This window comes from Schistocerca serialis, chromosome 11 (genome assembly GCF_023864345.2).
Source record: "Schistocerca serialis cubense isolate TAMUIC-IGC-003099 chromosome 11, iqSchSeri2.2, whole genome shotgun sequence".
NCBI lineage: Eukaryota > Metazoa > Arthropoda > Insecta > Orthoptera > Acrididae > Schistocerca > Schistocerca serialis.
In genome coordinates, this window is record NC_064648.1 from 159,375,051 (window position 1) to 159,398,786 (window position 23,736).

The 23,736-nt window shown below is 37.8% G+C and overlaps 1 long non-coding RNA gene and 1 other non-coding gene across 4 annotated transcripts in view; one reads left to right on the forward strand and one right to left on the reverse strand.

Moving 5' to 3' along the window:
• The first annotated feature begins 1,837 nt into the window (after positions 1 to 1,837).
• Positions 1,838 to 23,736, forward strand: part of LOC126427007 (uncharacterized) — a 28,216-nt gene continuing 6,317 nt past the window's right edge. Inside the window, exons 1-4 of one of the 3 annotated variants that reach the window (XR_007576490.1) lie at positions 1,838 to 1,972; positions 11,050 to 11,137; positions 16,103 to 16,419; positions 20,318 to 20,481. This is a non-coding gene — a long non-coding RNA (uncharacterized LOC126427007). Of the gene's footprint in view, positions 1,973 to 11,049; positions 11,138 to 16,102; positions 16,502 to 20,317; positions 23,549 to 23,736 lie in introns of those variants that run through there. The other 2 variants (XR_007576489.1, XR_007576488.1) reach the window with 2 other exon arrangements.
• Trnat-ugu (transfer RNA threonine (anticodon UGU)) lies at positions 6,075 to 6,149 on the reverse strand. The gene has a single exon. It is a non-coding gene; the product is annotated as a tRNA-Thr (tRNA).

Here is a 23,736-nt window from a genome sequence, read left to right on the forward strand (position 1 = left end):
CGCCTTGTCTTCCATTTCTACTTTCGACTGTATACCACAATCAATTACTTGAGAACCAACTGCACTCTGAAATAAAGAAATAATTTCGTTATATATGATTGAAATAACTCAAGGCTTGATGAAAAAATATTATAAGAAAACTTTGGGGGTGTGAAAACATCCTTATACTAACGATTTCGACACAATTCGCAGCTTCTGCATTGGATAAATGGGACATGCTTTCCACGGAAGAATTCTCATTGACAACATTCTCCACGCAATCAGTAGCTTCTGCAGAGGGCAAATCAAGCACGGATTCCAGGACAGAACGCTAAAAACAAAAATATGGAACTGTATTACAACATTGCTTAGACCTATGTAGCCCATTTGTGTCCGTACGAAATAAATTCACAAAAGTCAAAACCACACACATAGCAAGGAAATTAATTAGCTACCTCAAATGGAGAAGCATCGTTTCACTCAAAATCCTAACATGTCGTCGTGGCTGTTTATTTGGTGGCATCAAATGTGTCGGAAAGTCAAAAATTGATGGCACTGCTTCGCGTCTGAGACGTTTCTTCCACGTTCCAGGGATCACTACGTAATCATCTTGCCGGAAAAGGTTTCCGCAAATAAAACTGCAAGACGTAGGTTTAAAATCTTTCCTCTTCACGGAAGTAATCCACTATTTTAGCAGCTCTGGGTGCTTTAGAGGAAACCTGTTCAAAAACATCGAATTAGCAAACGCACTAAGTCTGTATTGTTGTCGTATTGTATCGGTAGTCCTATTACCTGTGAAATGGTAAGTCACTTTCCTTACTCCATCGCTTCGTACACTTGAAAGCGGAACAAGAAATCACCATTTCGATAATCCTTAATTCCTTATACACCGTACAGACCGAGAGAAACTTCTTAGCAAATTCAAATATGGCGGGCAATACAGACGACAGTAATCAGCTGGTAGAGCCATCTATCGGTAGGTCCGGTAGTTGAGCATCCCTCATTTCGCTAGCTTTAGACGCCTGTGTGGGAGCCAGCTGACGCTGGGTTCTGCAACAAAACGTCGCCATTTCAGTGTCCTGTCGGTATAAAGTCGCAACAACTTACCACCATCAGCAGTATCGAATAACCAGTAATATTTATCCACTCAGAAAAAAAATATACTGATTGCTTAAAGAAGGAGCATTTTGTGCTGGATAATAAGGAAGTCACGATAAATTTTATAAGTATTTTATTTTAACACTTACTTTGGAAGTTAATAATTTTCATAATAATAACAGCTCTGATCAAGATGTCATTCAAAGATGTGTTTCATGTGGCAGAGAATGATATATTGAAAGTTTGACCTATGTACAAAATTCAAGGTTATGTTTGTTATTATAGGTAAGTAATTGGTCTTAGTGCAAATTAACAACAAATTAAATAAGAAAGTTAAGGAACACCATAGAGAATAGTAACATTAAACGTCATGTATCTATGAAGAAACTGTAATGCCTATTTTGTACAACTAATTACATTTCAACTCCTATGTATAAGTAATTGAATATTCAGTACAAACTATTTAAGTTAGAGACCAATGGTCATCATCAAGGGAAAAAGTAGGAAAAATCCTTCCGAGATGAATGGGTTCATTGCACTGTTCTAACGCTATCTTTTAAATTAATCAAAATACAGTAACTCAAGACAAAAAATAATAAATGAATCCTGAACCCCAACACATAATGCAAACATCGGCACGTATGGTGAATGTGGCTTTGAAATTGGCGATAGTTTCAATGTGTGTTGTAAGGTGTAGTTCTATTTTTATTTCGTTGTATCTGGGTGATAAAAGTAAGTGACTCAGCTGCAGAGTGTGGACAATGTGTGAACCAGGGGACAGCTGATTCGGAATCGAATGTTATATGACTTGCAAAGCTTAGTTAAAGTTACTGAGACAGATTCCGGGTGGCTGTAATGCTACTTTGTTGAGCTCTAAACAGTTCAGTGAGGAAGTGTAAGTTCCATAGCTAGTGAAACTAAACATTCAGGGGCGCTAAACCCCAAATTATTAATGTGGCATATTACAGCTAACTTGGCAGAATTCTCGTGCGGTGGCACCGAAATTTAGCGATATAGAGTGAACAGCTGCAACTTTGAACAATACTACTTGCCCGATGATAGTCATCTGCTTATTTTACAGTGCTGAAATCTGCGAAATTGTGCGAAAACAACAGCTTATATGTGAAAAGTAACCTCACTCCTACACATTATTATGCTCGGTTAGACACATATGTGCCTGCTCTGCCTATATTTATTGCCTGTTTCGTTAATTAAATAGGATTTAAAACAAATTCTGGTGTGGTGCTTAGAGTTATTGATTACTCGCTTCCCACATTTTAATAATCACATGTGTTAGAAGCAAACGCATTGAACGTGAGTGGGACAGAGCGTAACTCGTGCAGTCGCTATCCTAGAAAGCTAAGAGCTAAGAAATTCATAGACCACACATCGTTCGAACTGCCTTGCTGCCGAAAGGAAGCGTTTGTTATCTGACAATCTTTAATTTTGCAAACATTTTTTCAGAGATTTTTAAATAAGCTACCTGCTTCTAAAATACTTTTAATTTTATTTACCTCTTCGTAAACGTCTTTAATTTTGATGAATTTTTCTGAAATACTGTCAGTTTTGCTAAATTCCTCCGAAACTGTGTTTTTTTAATTAATAACTATTTCGTTTTTTCAGAAAGATCATTATGCTCTGCAACTACGTCAGCTTCTTTAGTAGTCATTTTTTAATATTTTTTCTCAAAGCAAATAAAAACAAACCGCGATTTTTTTTATTCTGGACACATAAAATAACCCCTAATCAATTCTGAAATTAAAATGCTCATGCTTCATTCACTAATATTTTCATTCTAATAACATTCATCCTCTATGATGCTCACTCATCATCATCCAGCTATTGTCGCACATTACACTTAGAGCTTCTGTTTACCTATATTATTACTCAACAGTCCACTGAAAAAGTACTTTGGTAAGCACTACTTGGCAATACTCAATTTTTAACTTGCGTTTCATGTGTCCTCAGTTCTCCTCAAGTCTAAATCAGTACAAACGTCGCATGTGAATCTCTTTGACGTGTAGTCAGCAGACGTTGTAATCTCGTACAGAGTTTCATTTCATGAAATAGAAAATTTAATACATAATTTTAAGTCATAATCGGTGTTTCCTTTATATTTTCATCGGAATTATGTGATCTTCTCCCTCAGACAACAGCGAAGTCGCAGAGGGATCTGGATTCCTATTTTACGAGGGCAGTCCGATAAGTAATGCAACACATTTTTTTTCTGAAACAGGGGTTGTTTTATTCAGCATTGAAATACACCAGGTTATTCCCCAATCTTTTAGCTACACAACACTATTTTTCAACGTAATCTCCATTCAATGCTATGGCCTTACGCCACCTTGAAATGAGGGCCTGTATGCCTGCACGGTACCATTCCACTGGTCAATGTCGGAGCCAACGTCGTACTGCATCAATAAATTCTTCATCATCCGCGTAGTGCCTCCCACGGATTGCGTCCTTCATTGGGCCAAACATATGGAAATCCGACGGCGCGAGATCGGGGCGGTAGGGTGCATGAGGAAGAACAGTCCACTGAAGTTTTGTGAGCTCCTCTCGGGTGCGAAGACTTGTGTGAGGTCTTGCGTTGTCATGAAGAAGGAGAAGTTCGTTCAGATTTTTGTGCCTACGAACACGCTGAAGTCGTTTCTTCAATTTCTGAAGAGTAGCACAATACACTTCAGAGTTGATCGTTTGACCACGGGGAAGGACATCGAACAGAATAACCCCTTCAGCGTCCCAGAAGACTGTAACCATGACTTTACCGGCTGAGGGTATGGCTTTAAACTTTTTCTCGGTAGGGGAGTGGGTGTGGCGCCACTCCATTGATTGCCGTATTGTTTCAGGTTCGAAGTGATGAACCCATGTTTCATCGCCTGTAACAATCTTTGACAAGAAATTGTCACCCTCAGCCACATGACGAGCAAGCAATTCCGCACAGATGGTTCTCCTTTGCTCTTTATGGTGTTCGGTTAGACAACGAGGGACCCAGCGGGAACAAACCTTCGAATATCCCAACTGGTGAACGATTGTGACAGCACTACCAACAGAGATGTCAAGTTGAGCACTGAGTTGTTTGATGGTGATCCGTCGATCATCTCGAACGAGTGTGTTCGCACGCTCCGCCATTGCAGGAGTCACAGCTGTGCACGGCCGGCCCGCACGCGGGAGATCAGACAGTCTTGCTTGACTTTGCGGCGATGATGACACACGCTTTGCCCAACGACTCACCGTGCTTGTGTCCACTGCCAAATCACCGCAGACATTCTGCAAGCGCCTATGAATATCTGAGATGCCCTGGTTTTCCGCCAAAAGAAACTCGATCACTGCCCGTTGTTTGCAACGCACATCCGTTACAGACGCCATTTTAACAGCTCCGTACAGCGCTGCCACCTGTCGGAAGTCAATGAAACTATACGAGACGAAGCGGGAATGTTTGAAAATATTCCACAAGAAATTTCCGGTTTTTTCAACCAAAATTGGCCGAGAAAAAAAATGTGTTGCATTACTTATTGAACTGCCCTCGTACAACAGGGCAGTCGGACTTAAGGGGAAATTAATTAAGGTTTTACCTCTCGTCTGTCTTGTCCTCACTTTAATCTTGGCAGGACACATGCAATCAGACTCTGCTTTCTGATACCACGACTTTAGGAGCAGAGGAATTTGTGTTTATAATTAATAAATAAAGGATTTATATAATCTTCTTACTCATTTGAAGGAAGACAGCTGCGTTTTCACATTGTTATGTGGCCTAGTACGAGAGCATACAGATGCCAGTGAGAAAGCTATTAGTCTGGAAGCGTCCACATTTGTTCATCAAAATGAGCTGAACGAGAAAGTCTTCAATATAGCTACACAATAAATAATATCACAGCTAAAGGATGCTCCACTCATGCCCTTTGTTTATTAAGTGGAAAAAGGTTCTCCAATGGACAGTAATACGAGTGTGTCTTCACTCAGTCTGACGTTTCCTAGCACTTTCTAGTCTCCGAAACTATGGGCTAGGATAATCCTCACCCAGTGACAACTTTGAACTTTTTCTGCAATGTGCGTAATATGATGGCAATTAAAACAGTTTGGAATACACTTACTGGCATGCATAAGATATTTGTACATTGCACAATCTCCTCCTCCTCCTCAGATTAAATTAGGTGTTATTTTCGTTTCAATAGATGCAAAGTGAGGACATCCTCCCTGTTGTATAACATATCAGAAAAAGATGAATACACAATAAATATTTACAAAAAAAAAAGTGCTAATGTACCTCGACATATTCCAAGTGAAATTTTTCTTGTGGTTACAGGATGAGGGCAAAATTCTAAACAGGTTTTATTTAAAAGTTAATAATAATCTGTCACAAAACATGTAAATGTTCAGTGCACTGACGTGCATATGATGAACCTTAAACTATTGTAGCCATGCCTCATCAAATAGAAAAATCGTTTTCCAAAACTTACAATGATCACATTACTGAGCTGAATATGTATAGATGTCAGATTGTACTAATACTCCCACTAACTGATATTATTAGTAACATATACATATCATTTAATTCTCCTAAGATATTCATCGATGGAGTGAAAGGAATTTGCCACCAATGAATTCTTCAGGCTCCTCTTAAACTGAAGTTTGTTAGTAGCTAAACTTTTTATGGCTGCTGGCAAGTTATTGAAAATTTGTGTCCACGAATAATGAACACCTTTGCGGACCAAAGTAAGATTTCGCTGGCACCAACTAGAAAATCATAGTCTCTCTCTTGTTTTTAAAAATATTACAGAATGTCTAATAGGTATGCTTCACAGAAGAGAATTGGTTTGGAGAGCGAGTGCGTGTAAAACTAAAGACATTCAGAACACCAATATTTGATCGGTGTAGCATAGTCGATTCGGGCCTAACCCAATACAGAGTTAAAGGATGTTGAAATGATAATTAAATGGACACCCTAGCTGCAAACAGGCGTTGATGTACTTCGTTGGGGACATGTTGAAAATGTGTGCCCCGACCGGGACTCGAACCCGGGATCTCCTGCTTACATGGCAGACGCTCTATCCATCTGAGCCACCAAGGGCACAGAGGATAGTGCGTCCGCAGGGACTTATCCCTTGCACATTCCCCGTGAGATCCACATTCCCAACATGTCCACACCACTACATTCTTTCGGGAACAGATATTACCGTCATATATAGTTAAAGGCTGTTCCCAAAATTTTCATCTTCAGAATGTTCTGTCCAAATGTAAATGTGATGTCTGTAGTACCGTTCATACTGGTATCTTGATGTACTGAAACTTGTATCAAACATTAAATTCTAGTAGCTCACTCACACGTAGGACTCACAGCAAAATTTACCACATGTTAATGTACAAAATTAAATTTTCTTCTGGTCAGAAGAAACTAATAAGGATTACTGTCACCACATGTTATGTTTAACAGTTCATCGGCCTACACTATCTCATCATCTAGATATTGGTTAGGTCATGCTGTATGTACCTAATTCGGTAAAAAATGACTTTGTATCACTGTTAAATCTATTCTAGAAATAAAACTACATCTCAACTTAGTAACGGAGGTGAACTTTTGCTGAAAGAATTTTATCTGCTTTATTTGCAACATTGTATGACAGACCTGTTATATGGGATGAGTTGGTCTCAGTGTCACTGACCACCGTCTGGTTGTTGGCAACGGCAAGCTGATCATTAGCCTGGCTGCACTCGTGCTGGATAACAACTTATCCTCCACATCCCCTCTGATGCTGAGCGGGTCTCAATACTATGGAACACACAAAAGGAAAACAGTGCACATGTAAGATATACCTAGTGCCCATGACAGTCAGATTAAAAATATTTGTCTCTCTACAAGTGAGCACAATGGTTCATACTTTCATTTAATCCCAGTGTAACTGATCGAGTGTCTCTCTCTCTCTCTCTCTCTCTCTCTCTCTCTCTCTCTACATGTATATCCCATATCCCCATTAAATTATCATCACAATGGATTGTAAATCACAAGACTGCCTCCAATAATACAGCAAGAGAACAAGAATGTTTCATTACGTCTTCAAAGCATAAAAATGCTAATAGAGTGTTTCCTTAGAGAATATCCGTGCATTTGGACAGTGCTGGTTGTGGGTCATGTGGGATATGCGACATTTACATTAGTGAAATATTGATGGGAGGAAGCTTAAAAATTGTCTCAAACCATTACTTTTAGAAGTGTTTAAGAGACATGCTTCTTACAAGGAGATAGGAAAGTAGAATTTAATGCTAATCCCATAATTTTTTTTTTGTCAACCGACAGCGAAACTTCAGCCAACGGCTGTGGGGGAGCTGGTCACCCGGCCTCACCAGCCTTCCGTTCTCCAGGCTTCCAGGGGTCCCGGCAGATCTGCTCGACGTCGGCGTCCGGCAGGCGCGAGCAGCAGTGCTGGGGGGCCAGGACTGCACACTCGGCCACGTCCTGCAGCGTCAAATCCTGGCCGACTCGTCTTCACGAGCCTCCTTAAAGAGAGGCAGATCGTATTTGTCTGAAGCAGCCAGTAGTTTTGCCCATTTCCCTTGCCCCCTGGGACCTCGCACATGTACACACAAAGGAGGAGGTGGTGGATAATGGCAGCTTCACTGTCCAGTCTGGGGACACAGCCAGTGGCAGCTTCTGAGGTGTCGTGCTGCAGCAGCATAGCCGCAAAGACAAGGCTCCCAGCTGCCATTATTACACTGTGTGCCATCATCTTGCCATCTCTGGCAACAGTTTGAGGCACAGAGCACAAAACCACTGAATTTCACTTGGAAGTTGATTAAATTAAATCAAATACGCAACAAGGAAATGAAAATTACAATTTATTACTTTTTTCATACACTGTCGAAAATCTTGGTGAAATACACAACAGGCAATATACCCTGGATGGACTCAACATAACTAATTATGGAGAGGAATGACACAAGTCTTACCAGTAACAAGCACAAGCACCACGTTTTACAATTCCATCGGGATCTATGAAGGGCTTTTCCGCACCACAGTATGCGCAACATTTTGGAGGCCCGTGCTGCAGCGTGTGTTTTGCTTCTGAATTTCTCTTTCCAGTGGGTAACTGTGGTTTCAATCACTCAGGGTGTGATGTATTACATTATGAACCTGGTAAGCCTGTCACATTTCTAGTATGTACCAAACCAGTTAAAACATAACTTCTAAATTCTTAGTCATAAACTCCTACCAGTCTACATCACAACTGATACTTCAACAAAATACCAAAACAGTCTTAACGAGGACCTGCTTGCTGCTTTTCTACCAGCTCCATAAGATATAAGCGTTGACAGTGCATCCAGTTTTTCCTATTGATATGCCTTAGCAGTGTTAGGATAAGAAATTTGCTTTATGCTACCATCAGCCTCCTTTCTGTTCTAACAGATACATCATCTTGAAAATTGATAGTAGTTAAAAAAATGTGTCCTTCCTTTTTATAGAAGGTATTGCACCATTCCTTATTGACCAATCAAATTCCACCCAGCTGAGTTTTTTACCGTGCTTCATTTGTGCCACACCTTTGCGATCATACCTGGAAGTACCGTAACTGTCTATGCCATGTTGTTTTAGCTTTTCTGCTAATGGCAAACATATCATAACCTTTCCTTTCCAGACCCTCACACAAATAAAATTTCCCTCTTTGTCCTACATTAACATCATCTGTATCTATTTTTCCAGTGTACGTCAACACAAACTAACCTACCTGGGCTAGGCGGCGCACGTCTCTTCTCTTCATCTTGCTGCAGATGGCAGAACTATGTTGCACCGAGATAAGGTGGATTTGGTTCAAGCCGTGTCAGTCAGCTGAACAAAATATTGAAGAGGCTAGGTGAACTCAAACAAAGCCACTTTGCATCAAAGGGGTAAATAGCATAATATCAGCATCTGTACCTAATGCCAGGAGCTCTGACATTGCACAAATCAAAGTGCCTCTGTTGTTGGCCATACTTGGGCACCTGAAATCGGGAGGGAAAGAACCTATCAGAAGCTTCTCAACTTCCGATAAAGTCACTTCGTGCTACTTGGTAATGCCAAATCAGTTTTGTTTACTAGTATTACACTTCAATTTTACCAATTTACTTAAAACACCTGTGATATTCCTAATACAAATAAAATTAAAGACCAAATGCAGATTACATAGATCTTAGTAACACTGGAGCTAAGAAGAAAAGATGTAATATTGAATTTAAAGTTCTATCTGCCACCAAAAATCTTAAAATCCTCCGGTCCTACCAAAAATGTGAAATGTATACACTATACTCAACACCCTTAATATGCCGGGCTTAAGGCACAAGCAGTTCAGAACGTTAAACAAGAAACGAAAACAGCAACACAAATAAAACTGATCAAGATAATAGCTTTGTCATAAATAGTGAAAATTCAGATAATTGGCCATCGAACACTATTGCTTCAAACATGGTGGCAAGCATCGGAGCCAATAATAAACTGCCAAATGTAGATGGGTTGATGCACGAATTTTATTTTTGGCAAAAGCATAAACTACCAACAGGTAGTCTCAAAATTACATCGTGCAATGAGAGAGTTGCAATTCTGTTGGCTCTGATGATGTTCCTTAACACTTTCAAACCTTTATTCTCATTTACCTATAAAAATTAATTTCTAAATTCAGGAGATTCTCTTGAAAATATTTTTTCTAAGAATTTTTTTTATGTGACCCCAGTTTTTCTAGACATTTAATGAACACAGTTGTGTACATCACATCTCAAGCATTGTCACACCTTAATGAGGTTAGCACTAAGGATCAAATTAGTCAGTCTTTATTTCACTTTAAACAGAAGAAATAATAAAAATCATTCCAAATTCCAGTTATTAAGTAAGTATGATCAGCATCTTGAATTTCATGTTTAATACGAAACTGCACAAAACACTTTGTCCTTTTGGAGAAAGAAATGTGCTTCACATTTTCTGCATTAAATTTTAGAATGAAAGGTAAATAATCAGTACAATAAAACTGTATTTCTTCTGCTGAGTGTAATTCTCCTCTTTTTCTAGGTATGACTCTGAAGTCTGAGGCAGATCCTTTATCATAAGGCCACCCAACCCGCTCCCACTCATTCTCCCAGGAGTTTTTTTCCTGGTATAGTGTGAGTCCATCTGCTACCCTCGCAATAAAGGGGAGAAGGTCCAACTGCTTTTTCTTATGGATGGGCAAGTTTTCTGCAGCTCGTGTATAGTCCAAACAACTTTGTACAATGGCACAAAGTCAACAGCATGAAAAATCATCTTGCAATAATATTTTTAATAAATTTGTAGTAAACACTCTGTAATAGCTTATCTTCTGAGGGGAAAAAAGAAACAGATCCCCACCACCCATTGCATGGTTATCTTTTCACTGTTTCCGGTCTTTTGACTTTCACATATTTACGGCCTTTATCCAAATTCTCAACTTCACTCACTGTGCCTTTACCAACACACTTTGAACACAATACAACTAGTGTACTGTCTGCCCACTTACATATAGTAATGGCATCAGCACTATTTATTTCTTCATAGAAACCTCTGGTTTGTTTCATTATTTTTTATCATTTGAAAATGGCAATTTCTTTTCAAACCTGTTTTGTTAGACACCTACCTAGATACCTTGAGATTTCAGAACTTGAAACAGATGATTACAAGACAAGGAGTTGGCAAATTATAATTTATGACCTTCACCTTCTAATCCAAATTCTCTATAGCATGTAGTATTTAGTTCACGTGTAGCACTTTGATACAAAAGAAAATGGTGCACTGTTCATTATTTCAATACAGCATGGAGACTTTGATTCCCAAAGGGCTTGGTTTGCCCGTGATGTACTGCTTTACAGAAAACTTTCCAGTGAAAAGAATAATTCCTTCATCCACACAATTTTTTTCTTCTGTATTAAGTTCATTGCAGTGTTTTTGAATGGCTGTATAGATTGGCCTGACTTTGTAAAATTTGTCCTTATTTTCAGGTGGCTTCTCCAGTCTGTTTGAATGAAGCTTTGCCTTGTAGTGCGTAAGTACTGGTATACACTGCCACGCTACTGAACAGATCACCAGGTACATATCTTTTCAAGTACTGTATTGGTGAACACACATCAAATTCTTCAAAATTTGGAGCTTTGTAAGTTTCTGCAATGATACTTATCTTCAGGTGTCACCATTATGTTGTCTCTGATTATCTAATTCTGGGTTGTTTCCATTGCATAAAATGTTCATTTCGGTACTCGACACCTATTCGTCACCTTCAGATATGGTGTCTGTACGTGTATCATTCTTATCCACTGTGTCTACTAAAACTCATTTTGCTTTTACTTGTTTTGTTTCAGTGAGATCTATAACTATATAGTTTTGTTAGTTTTAGATTATCAGACTGTTCACATTGCCTTTTTTTATGTAAATAAGTAATCACTTACGGTTTTCTGTGATCTGTTTCCTCTCATCTGGTCTGGAAGTCCCACTACCCCCTTATTTCTGAAACATAAGCACAGTTTTGTATTCCAAAATTTTTCACACTGTTCTCCATTCTGCTATTTGTGGGACATGGCTTTTAATAAGTAATACATCATCATCATCATCTTCCCCCAAACTAATGTCAGAAACTTTGCTATTTTCAATTACGCCTAGAAACAAGTCCCAGAGAGATGTTTCTTATTCGTATTTGTAAGTCAGACACCAATATAGAAAATAAAATCATATGTAAATGTCAGTTATTCTCCACCCCGCTGCTGATCCTGAAATTAAGTGGGAAAAACAAACGAAACTACCATTGGCATGCAAACAAATCTGATTCGCATTTTCGATTATGATATCTATTTTAAACAACTAGGGACCAGGTTGTAAACAAATGTTTACGTTGTATTTAAATGCAGACAGAATGAATTTGCTGAAAATTCCACTAAACTACTGCTAAGTGTTTATAAAAGAAGGAAACTATATAAAACATCCATAAACAAAATTTTAAACATGCCTATTATAGTAATAAAATCAAGCAGTAATGGCTTCCCACAGAGGGAAAATGCCAGAGTATAATTCACTATGTAGTTCACAGACTGCTCACGAGTGCAGCAGCTGCTTCAACATAGCTAAAACGAATGTACACAAATGTGTACAATGGGTCTGGATGCAGCTGATATTTTTTGCAAGAGAAATATTAGTGAACAAACTTCATGTACACAGTTGTGACCACTAGGTCCGAAAGGGTTGCTATGTTTATCAATGACTCGAGGCATAACTGACAGGGTTTAATATTATGTAGTAACACACAGCTATAAATCTTTTGAAAAGACGCCCAGTGGTAAAGCACAGGCTTATTCATCAAGCAGAAACATAACTGTCTGTTGGGCTGGCCTTCATACAGGATTCTCCACAGGGAACAACAAGTTAAGTGCAGGAAGATTTAGTGTGTAAATCCTGTTCATGATTGGTTAACATGGGAAATGTGTATTATATTAACAACATAGAATAGTGGTCATCAAATCATGAGCCACATGCAGCCTTAATCAAGTACTTGTGTGACCCATGGTATTTTATAATAAAAGTAGGACCTGCCATGACTTTGCACAGGAAGCAGTAACTATCAACAGCCAGACAACTTGTGTATATAATTTAATATACTCACCAAGATGTGGCAGAACATGCACATAAAAGGTTATTCTTATGTAAGCTTTTGGAGCCAGAGGTTTCTTCTTCTGGCAGAAGGATTGAAGGGGAAGGAAGATGACTGGAGAGGTTTCTGAAAGGGTGTAGATTTTGGAAAAGTCACCCAGAACCACGGGTCGGGAAGACTTACCAGGTGGGATGATAAGGAAAGACGGACAACTTTGGTGTAGCGGTATTTTGTCTTTGAGTTACTGTCTATAGTTGTGATTAAAATTCAGAGAACAGCTTTAGGTGACTGAATATCACCACTTTCATATAAATTAAACGATTTATGCACCATACGCCACTTGCCGGCATGCTGGAGCACCAACACACACAAAACCACCAAACTGAATATTATCAAGTGAATCTAATGGCTTCTGAAAAGTATAGTTTTCTTCCCCACTGACAATCAAAAATACATGGGCAGTAATGCCTGTATTTTAAGACGGTTGGTTGGATGGGGAATTCTGCTGTGAGCTAAGGGGAGGATGGGGACCACCTTGTTTGCCCTACTGTAGCTAGTCAGTTGGGGGCTCATGACACAGAGGTGCTGTCCCACAATGTGTGTGTAAGCTCTTGAGCAAATAAGTCTGATGACCACTGACCTAGAGTGATGGTGTTGTATGTAAATCAGTATGTCAAGAGATTGAGAATCAGAAACAGGGTCCCCAAATCTTTGTTTTGGTAACATTTGTAGCATGAGATATACACTGAACTGGAGTCAACACAAATTTGTCAAGAAGCTCTGTTCAGGCTGTTTCATTTTTAGACGCATCTCATTGTTTTGTCCTAAAGAGGAGCATTCTGACATTTTACACATTGTCTCTCCCTGTTTTGTGGAGTTATCCTCTGGGGTGGTGTACCTGATGTAAAAGCGTTTATTAAGCAGAAAGACTACTGCGTAAAGCAGATAACAGTAATACTTGCAGAGGCCTGGTTAAGGATCCTGCAATTCTTTCATTTCCCAGCACATTTACTCCATAATAGTGCTAATTGTCAATTATGGCAAGTTTTTGGTAGAACATTGATGGTCAAAATTGCGGAGTAAGACCATTTCTGTGTAGACACTGCCCCTCTCTTAGGTTACAGAGTGTAGTCATAAACTCTGTGGAAAAGTATTCAACAAGTTGCCATTCTGCATAAAGCAAGGAGATGGGAATCCCTACCAGTTCAAAAGAGTACATACCTCATTATAGTCTGATTTAAACCAGTTGTCACTTGACATCTAGGCTCCAAAGTTGTGGCTCAGTTATGTCAAGTACAGTCTGGAGGCAGCCGCCAAACCACATTGCTCTCTGCAGCGACAGAAAATCATTTTAAAGCCTGCATCTTCCACAAAAATCAAATTTAAAAAAAAATCTCAAATTTACATACAATGTAGACCTCAGCATGTCAAAATTCTGTTCTCAATTTTAGTGAGGGAAAATGTTACATTATTTTTTGTGAAATAGATTAAGTTTTTGCAGCCATAAGCAGCTTCGAACTTAACACACTGTATCCCCAAAAAGAAATGCTCTATGAGCAATACTTCTTTATATACACGCATGCTTCTGAAAATGGTGTTTTTACACAATTGTTTTGCTACTAACTCATAACAAGACTGAAGTTTAAAGTCTCTCTCCTCTTCAGTTTCAGTGGAAACAGTGTTACATTGGGTACTGAAATAGAAGGAAACTTTTCCGGATCTGAAATTTCTCCTATCACTGCATATCTGTAAAACTACTACACACATGAAATAACATCTTGGTGTCTACACAAAGTGAAATATATTTAAAATGCAGTCTGCCTTACCATAAGGAGATGATGGGAGGGGGCTGAACAGTATTCCTTAGTCTGACAACAGGAACGAGAAATTGATCGTAATAGTTGCAAACACAAGAATTAATGGAAGTAAGATGTTCATTAAAGTACCAATCGTACGATGGGGAGGCACCACATAATTCAGTCAGTCGAACTATCGGAGTCGCTGCTCGTAGTGGCAGATATTATCAGTTCTTTGACACACTGTTATCACCCCTTTCACACAGTGCACTACTTTTTGCCAGTCTTCTGGTGTCTCTTTTTCAACTGCTTCCTTCAGAAGCCATTCCACCTCAGTCAATGTATTTTTTTTTTTAATTTTCTGCAGCAATACGACATTGAATCTGAGCCCATATCAGTTATATTGCATTGACGTGGCAATGGTAGGGAGGAAATCTGAGCACTTTATGCCCGTATTATGTTGCTGTTTCATCCACAATATAAACTGTATTGTTTGGCATGTGTTGAGACTCAGGTTCTAATAATTCTGCCCTTGTCAATTTACTGTCAAACGGTAGCTTACATTTTGTAACTAGTCTTCTTCTTTGTTGCCTTTGTAGGCAGTTTGTTTTGTCTAACAAAATGATATGGAGTGTTACCCATGATGATGAGTTTTTCATTAAGTTTTGAAGCACTGTTCTTGCAACGATTTCACAGAAGCATTTTGGTTCATGTCTTTGTGGTAGTCAGAGGTCTCGTATGAAGTGAATAACAGTTGACAATTAGAAATGAAACAGTTTGTATTCTCAACATGTTCTACAATTCTTCTTTTTCCTCTGCCAATTGCAGTTGCCATACTACTGTTGATATCATCTCTTCAGCATTTTTAAACTGTGACCCATGTTTGCCCGTGTTCCAAAAAGCAAAAAGATACAGTCTAAATTTGTCCCTACTACTCCAAGAAAAGGCTATTGCCAAGCTGCAATAATTTGGTGTTCCATTAATAGCACGTGGCCACAAATGGATTTATAGTGGAATACTAACTTGATCGCGACTCTTAACAAGGACGATAAACTATTCTGAAAGAGATCTGCTGCTACAAGGGTAGCATGTGGCTTTTTGTGTCGGGTACTCCTTCCTCAAATAATACAGATATATCTGATGATGAATCGCAGTTCCTGAAAAAGAGTTGAGATCTGTGACCCGCTTCTTGAGGTGCCTCTTCTTCCAGGTTTTTCCATTTCGGGTGACCCACCTGACCCTTCTACGAATTTGTCCTTGCAGATCATTATCACTGATTGTTTGCTGATTTATAGAGTGACTGCAGTTCACTCCACCACTTTATCCATAGGAAGTGTGTAACACCATAATTAATTCTGTAAATATTTTGTGCTGATTAATTCTGTTTAATGTCAGGTATGTATTTTTTTTACTATATAATGTCTTCGATCTATTGTAATGAAGTGGAAAGTCGTGTAAAATGTTTTCTCTTTACCATTTAAATTCTTTGTATTAATTGAAGGAAAATGTTATATAATTATGTGGCTTTTGTGTTGACATGTTCATGTATTTAAATATTAAGATTTTTTGAAAGATGTTTGTTTACAACTATGTACAAGCTGGTTTGGCGCCGGTTAACAGGTGGATGTGATGCTCAGTCTGGGGGCCAAGTGAGAGATCACAGTCAGTTGGCAGCTAGCTACTGGATAAGGCTGGTCTGAGCAGCAAGTGAGTGAACAGAGCAAGTGCTGAGGGTAGCATCCAGTACCTGGATTAATATGGAAAGGCCTCGGATGTGTGTACGGCTCTAAAATGGTTCTCTATTATTGGGAAAGGCTCTAAAATTGGTAATTTTGTCACTAAGAAGAAAGTAATAGAGCAAATACATCCAGAGGAAACCAGGTAGCCACTATGTACTTGTCACCAATATTGCACCATCACTTCAGCAAATCTAAGAGGTCAGATTTATGTCAAAGTACGGAGCAGCACATTTAAGTGTTGTTTAATGTGCAATAATAAGGCAAATTATGTTAAACTGTGTATCTGACCCTTGAATTGGTTCCTCTCGTCATACCTCTTAGGATCCATTCCACATAATTACTAACATACGAGTACCCTGTATATGATAAACGATTGAAAATAAGTGATGGTTGGTGTTGCTTAATTTTGAATGCAACAGGATATATAGAAATACTGTGTGTTTGATTGAAATCAAGGGAGGTAGTTAGTAATGCATTTGTGAAAACCTCCATAATGTTTGATTTGTTTTAATTCAAAGTATTTGTGCTTCAAAGATTAACTGCATTTAATTCTGTCAGTGAAAATTACTGGTTGTGCTAATGACAAAAGGAAGCACATTATTTTGAGGCTGCTTAGAGTTAACTGCATTTAAAGTCATACTTAAGGACCTGTATAAAAGATCACTTACATTAACTGTTTTAAAAGTCCTGCAAGATGAGTAAAATTAGTGGAAGAATAATACCAAAATTTACATCTCACAATTTGTCTCAGAAAAGTGTGTTTAGTTTGTTTTATGGTAATGGACAGTTTAAGGATCCTCACTTCTCTGTTGCTTAATTTATTTATTTATTTATTCATCCATGGAACAATAAATATTGTATGGATGTCGTCAGTTTACAACACATGAGCACACATTTACATTTACAATGAAACAGGTTTCTCATATTTTGTGTAGTTTTTATAACTAGTCATACACACATTTATAATTACATAATATTTTGGTGATAATGTCATATGTTGCTAATAATCTACATCTATGTTAAATATTATTTTACAGTATAACAACTTTTACTTACTAGAAAGGTTTTAAGCTTTTGTCTGAAAGTGAGGGGCTCATTTATTTCTTTAATTTCTTGTGGTAATTTGTTGTACAGTTTTATCCCATTATAAAATATACTTTTTTGCGTCTTTGCCTTGTTCTTTCTATCTAGATGGATGTGGTGACAAGCTCTTGTTTCATGGTCATGTATTAGGCTGTTTGTGTTGTACATGTTGAGATTTTTCTTAATGAACATTAAGTTCTGAAAGATATACTCACAAGAAACAGTTAGAATTCCTAGCTTTCTAAATAATTCTAGACAGTGGGCCCTGTTGTTTCTGTTTGTTATGATCCTTATGGCTCTTTTTTGTACTTTGAACACAGTTTGTATGTTAGTGGCACTTGTTTCCCAAAACATGATCCCATAGCTGAGGACTGAGTGTAGATATCCGTAATATGTTATTTTAAGACAGGTATTATTGCATACTGGTGCAAAGGATTCTAAGAGCATAGCATGCTGTGGATAATTTCTTTGCCAAAATGTTGACATGGTTTGTCCATTTCAGTTGGCTGTCTACATTCATCCCTAAGAATTTGGTACTTGTTACACATTCTAATTCATTATTATTAACTTTCATTCTAGTGGCATTGTGTTTTTTGTTCAATTGGAAGTTAATATAGTTAGTTTTCTTTACATTTAGGGTTACTGTATTTTTTAATGACCAGTTGTAGACATCATTGAGAGCCTTGTTTGCTCTTTCTGACAGTTGTGTTGGATTTTCACCTGTTATTACTATGTTGCTGTCATCGGCAAAAAGTATTTTTTTCTCCATGTCTGATACTTTGTGGGAAGTCATTAATGTATATAAGAAACAATATTGGGCCTAATACACGTCCCTGTGGGACGCCTATATTCACATTTTTTTTTTCAGGGTCTGACAGATGTTTTATAAGGGAATTGTTTGAAACTTGTGATATCTCAACTCGTTGAACTCTGTTTTCCAAGTATGATTTGAACCACTTCTTTGTCACACCTCTTATTCCTATTTGCCCTAATTTATGAAGTAAGATTTTGTGGTCAACTGTATCAAAGGCCTTGGACAAGTCTAAAAAGATACCACTTACATTTTCACCTTTGTCCAGTGCTTCTAAAATTACTCTAGTGAACTGTGCTATAGCAGATTGTGTGCCTTTTCCGGGCCTAAAACCAAATTGGTCATTGGAAAGAAGATTATATTTATTCAGGTAATTTAGCAGTCTCTTTTTGACTAGTATTTCTATTATTTTAGAAATGATAGACAGTATAGAGATCGGCCTGTAGTTCTCTACATTTTACACATCTCCGTTTTTAAGGATAGGTATAACTTTTGCTTGTTTTAGGTACTCCGGAAAGTATCCAGATTCGAAAGATTCATTAATTATGTCTGTTAATGGGCCCTTTATGGAGTCTATACAAGCTTTAATTACGCAGACTGGGATTTCATCAAGTCCTACTGAAGTTTTATTTTTTAGTTGGTGTACTACTAGTGCCACTTCCCTGTCTGTAGTTGGCAAGAGCACCATTGAGTTTGTTGGCTGGTTCTGAGTAGGTAAATCATAGGTATCTGGAAATTTATGCTGTAATTTTTTTGCAATACTACTGAAATATGAGTTTACAACATCAGCTAATTTTTTAGGGTTACCTACTGGTACATCTTTGTTTTTAATATGTGAATTGAGGTCCTTTTTAGCAGAGTTATGTGTTTCCTGTTTGACGATGTTCCAGGCTGCTTTGCTCTTGTTTTCAGCTTCGAGTAATATTTTGTTGTTTGAAAGTTTTTTTTTGCGGCTAGCAACACCTTTCTGTATATTTTCCTGTACTTTTTGTAGAGTTGCAGAACTTCTGGGTTAGATTGATTATTTTTTATGGAGTTGAGATATCTAAGAGTTTCTGAGGATTTTTTGATACCTGTAGTCACCCATTGATTTCTCTTTGTAGTTTTAATTTGATAAAGAGTTTTGGGAAACATCTCTTCAAATCTGAGTTTAAAAATTGACATGAACTTGATAAATTTCTGATTTGCATTGGTTTCTGCATAGACTTCCCTCCAATCTTCATATTCTAGCTGGTATTTAAACTGATACAGGGCTGATTTGGAAAACATTCTTTTGTATGTACAAAGTTTAGGAGTAGTTTCTACATGAATGTTAGTTTTTAAGATCGGGCAGAGGTGGTCTGATAGGCCCAGGTTTTGGACAACAATATGACATTTTTTACTAGCAACATCTGTAGCTACATGATCTATAGATGAGGAGGATTCTTTCGTTATTCTAGTTGGACAATTAACAAGGGAGGATATTCCATAACAGCTTAGAATATTCACATATATGTTGCTAGCCTTATCAGGCTTCATCATATTAATGTTTAAGTCACAACAGATAATTACATTTCTGCTTGTCTCCCATTGCAGATGCAAAATCAGACAAAATGACAGTATTTTTAAATGCTGATGTTAGAAATGGCATTTTTGTTTGTCTGCTTAGAGGGATTGTGCTATCTCCATTACACAGAATGTCACACATGTGCAAATCATCACTTACACTTTTTGTTTTAGGAAACAAAACATACTACAAATATACTATGGTTCCACAGAGTTTGTTCACAGAGGTGTTAGTGTTTTTGGATTACATTACATTACATACACTATATAGAGTTGTCAGTTATGAAATTTATTTTAGAACTGCTAAGTACCAAATTATCCATTAAATTTTATACATATGTGGAAATACATATTTATGATAAGGATCCTAATTAATCTAAGCATGAGGAAGAGTAACTCTCCAGTTTGTCATTAAAAATTTTCGTCTTTACTTTCTATGGTGCACAAAAATTTTAAACTGCTCCATTAAATCGTGCATGTGTATGTGTGTGTTTTCCTATTGCTGATTTTGTAAATTGGTTATGTATGTTGACAATTGTGTTCAATGCATCTAATTTGAAAATTCCTGCCAGTTTGCCCTATGTAGTAGCTTACAGGTTTTACGTGTGCTTTTTCTATATTCTCGAGTCTAGAATTTATCATTTTTATTGTTTACAGGGCAGACAAATTTCTGTAGTTTGTGGAGAAAGCTACTTTCATTTCATCTCTAAAGTTTGTACATGCAGTGGATCTGTCAGAAAAATTCATAAAGGCAAACAATCCAAAATAATATAGTGTGTGGCAGACCCAACAGGGCAAAACATAGCAAACACAAACAGCAGGTGAAGTACACCACTATTTGGATTTATGACATTATACAACCAGCCACCCCTTTTTTTTCTGCCATAACTGTTAATACAGTGTGCAGGCTAATCTGTTAGGGTTGCTTCTCTTTCGTTAATGCGTACATCCTCATTGATGAGATCTGCACGACATAATGAATGTCCAGCAATTGTTTTGTGTTCTCTAAATCACACCAAAACTTTTAGGAAAACTGTAAGTATCTTTTACCCATGTGTGGATAACAGCTTTTAATACTGTCCTACATGTCGGTGGTGTGTGAACATGCTTAGTTGTTTGGTTGGTTCTCTGAATGAAGGCTGCAGTATATTAACATGTCTCATCATGTTGCATTTCATGGGAATAAGTGATTCTATGCAATGTAACACTTGTAAGGGTTCTTGAATTTGTGGCTATAGACAAAATGGTGTTTTATTGTAATTGTTTTCTGAATTCACTGTACTTTTATATACAATTTTAACCCAATGTTTTATGATGAGTAGCAAAATAGATGTTGGCTATCCAGTGTGACAAACAGGTAGTTGTATGAATGTACGAATAACAGCTGTGTCAGTTGGACTCACGCTAGTACTTGTCAAAGTTATATGGGAATGTGTGGTATAATTACATTGATTCTATATGATTATAACAGTATGTAATCACGGAATTGGAGTTACGTACAACTGTCAGATGGCTTTTGTTCAGTGTACTGTTTGTCTGATTCTTGTACAATTCGTATATACAGCACTGATTTTGCACTGTTAACCAAAATCTAGATCGACACTAAAAAGATGATTACGACTGATGCTGACCAACTTTCTGTCCTGTCTCACATGTCAGAAGTAAGTTTGGTAGAGAGCGTTTGGAACAATAATTCCTGTTACACTAATGGCATGTCACATTCATGTTTCCACATCTCGTAGAGTCTCTCGGTGTAGCTGATGAGAAACTCAAATTGCCTGTTCTGAGAGTTCACACAGGCTAATAAATGCAGCTGTGCCTCAGTGTAGAAAAGGAATGAGCATGCACAGACCAAAGTTCCATAATGAAGAAGCTGCAGTAGCCAGTCACATAACTGACGGTGTCTGAATGGCCAGTTGCTCTGTTACGCTCTACAAGGTTTCAGTGTGAGTTGATTCTGCTGACGCAAAGTCTGGAAAGAATGTTGCAGTGACTTCTCTTGAAGGTCATTCCTGACTCACCTAGTTTGTTGGATAAAACTGACACACATTCCAGCACATGCAACCAGTAAGATCATAATTAGTCTTCAAAAATAAAATATTGGAGCAAATTAATCTTTTTAAACATCACATAGGAATACAACCAAATTGTTTACCAAAAATTAAATTAGTTTCCATATGTGGAACAACTGTAAAAGAATTTCAGAAGCAAGCTGAGAAAGAGATGCAGCTACATATTCACAGAAGGAAACCCCTAAGTATAGTCAAGTATAGAAAACTCAGAGGCCTGTCCTTCCTGTTGTAAACCTTAGTTGTTTTCAGGTTATACCTGTGGAGCATCTTCCCATGTACAAGTGACCTGTGTGTGTGATTTGAATTAGACACAAGGTGTCCATCAGTTCACTTGTAAATAGTTCTCTCCCTAGCATCCACCCACAATTCATTGTTAGCGGTTAGCGTTGCTGCCTCTATGACACGGGGTCCCGGGTTCTGTTCCTGGCCGGGTTGGCGATTTTCTTTGCCCAGGGACTGGGTGTTTGTGTTATTTTATCACCACTACCACCCGTGACAGTGGCTAATTGGACTGTGTAAAAATTGGACTCGGGCGCTGATGACCGTGCAGTTGAGCATCCCACAAACCAAACATAATTGTGATCACCATCACCACTCCTTGGTCCCATTATGTAAACTTTCATTTCCATTCCTCTGTTCCACACATTATTGTGCTGGTAGTAGTTGCCTGTATCATTCCATTTGACTGGTTTCTATAATCTTACACATTCATATCAGTGTTCGCATTCACATCAGTATGTAAAATCCTGAATTCCCATCATAGTGATTTGTGTGGTGACAGTGACACACACGCACACAGCAACACCATTACATTTTGTCAGTCACTCCTTGTCCCACACGAAAACCATGCCGATCCCAATGACTTCCACTCATAACTGACACTTCTCAGTCTTGTCCCTGTTGTCGGTGAAACTTTGCTCAGAGTATTAATTTAAAGTTAATTGGCAAGTGAAATGTATGAGTGTCTAATATCACCTAACCAGTATTGGCAGTAGTTCTCTACAGTAATTTTTATATTCAGTATCAAAACTAAGTTACAAAAGATAATATAATGGTTACATAAAATAGTTAGTTTTGTTTCGGTCAGCACCAAAGATAAATGGACGAACACGCAATAATTTTGTGGACAGTCTAATGACACAAAATTGGAAACTGCCAAAATACTGTAATTCATACCCTGACTGAAACTTCACCATTGTTGAATAGCATTTTTCATTAACAGAGGTACTCATCAGGTTCAACAACACTAATATTATTAGGAAGACCAGAAGTCCTGCTGCACCCAGAAAACCATTTGGGACACTGATTTTTAATTGAGAAACAAAATGAGTGCAATAATATTTCTCACTTAAGCATTTCCAAAAACAAATTTCGTAGTAGAACATTATCGAAATACATATTTTCACGACATATAGGCCTACCACATTTAGTTTAACGAGCCCTCTGCCAGAAGAAAGAGTAAGAGAGATGCTGAAAACAAAACTGGGTACTACATATCCCCACCTCTAACTTACTGATAATCCACTTTATGACCCTCAAGCCAAGTAAAAGCTAAACCAAAGGTGTAAAGGAGCCAGCTTTACATTTCTCCTAATGTGACTGCGGCTATATGGAAGTTGATTTTGTGAATTATGTGAGTGATGCCGTGTGTGTCAGCAGTGCTTATTGGATATTGTTTGGCATGTATACACACTTACCTTGACCATCTGCAGTCAGACTATGTGTTAAATTTTAGTAAGAAGATATCTGTATCTGATTACCAATTATGTTACATAGCTTTTAGGATTAACAAATTGTACCAAGTTTGTGACTAAACATTGCATAAAAATATTTCCAAGCTATTAAAATAGTATGTCAGTCATTATTTCTGAAGAAAATAATTTTGTTTATATATTATGTTCCGACATTTTCCTTTCCGATTCACAAAATGAAGATGCATTCTCGCTATTGGTACTTCACCCACAGTGTCATATTATCGATTTTAAAAAATCACGTCAACTGACA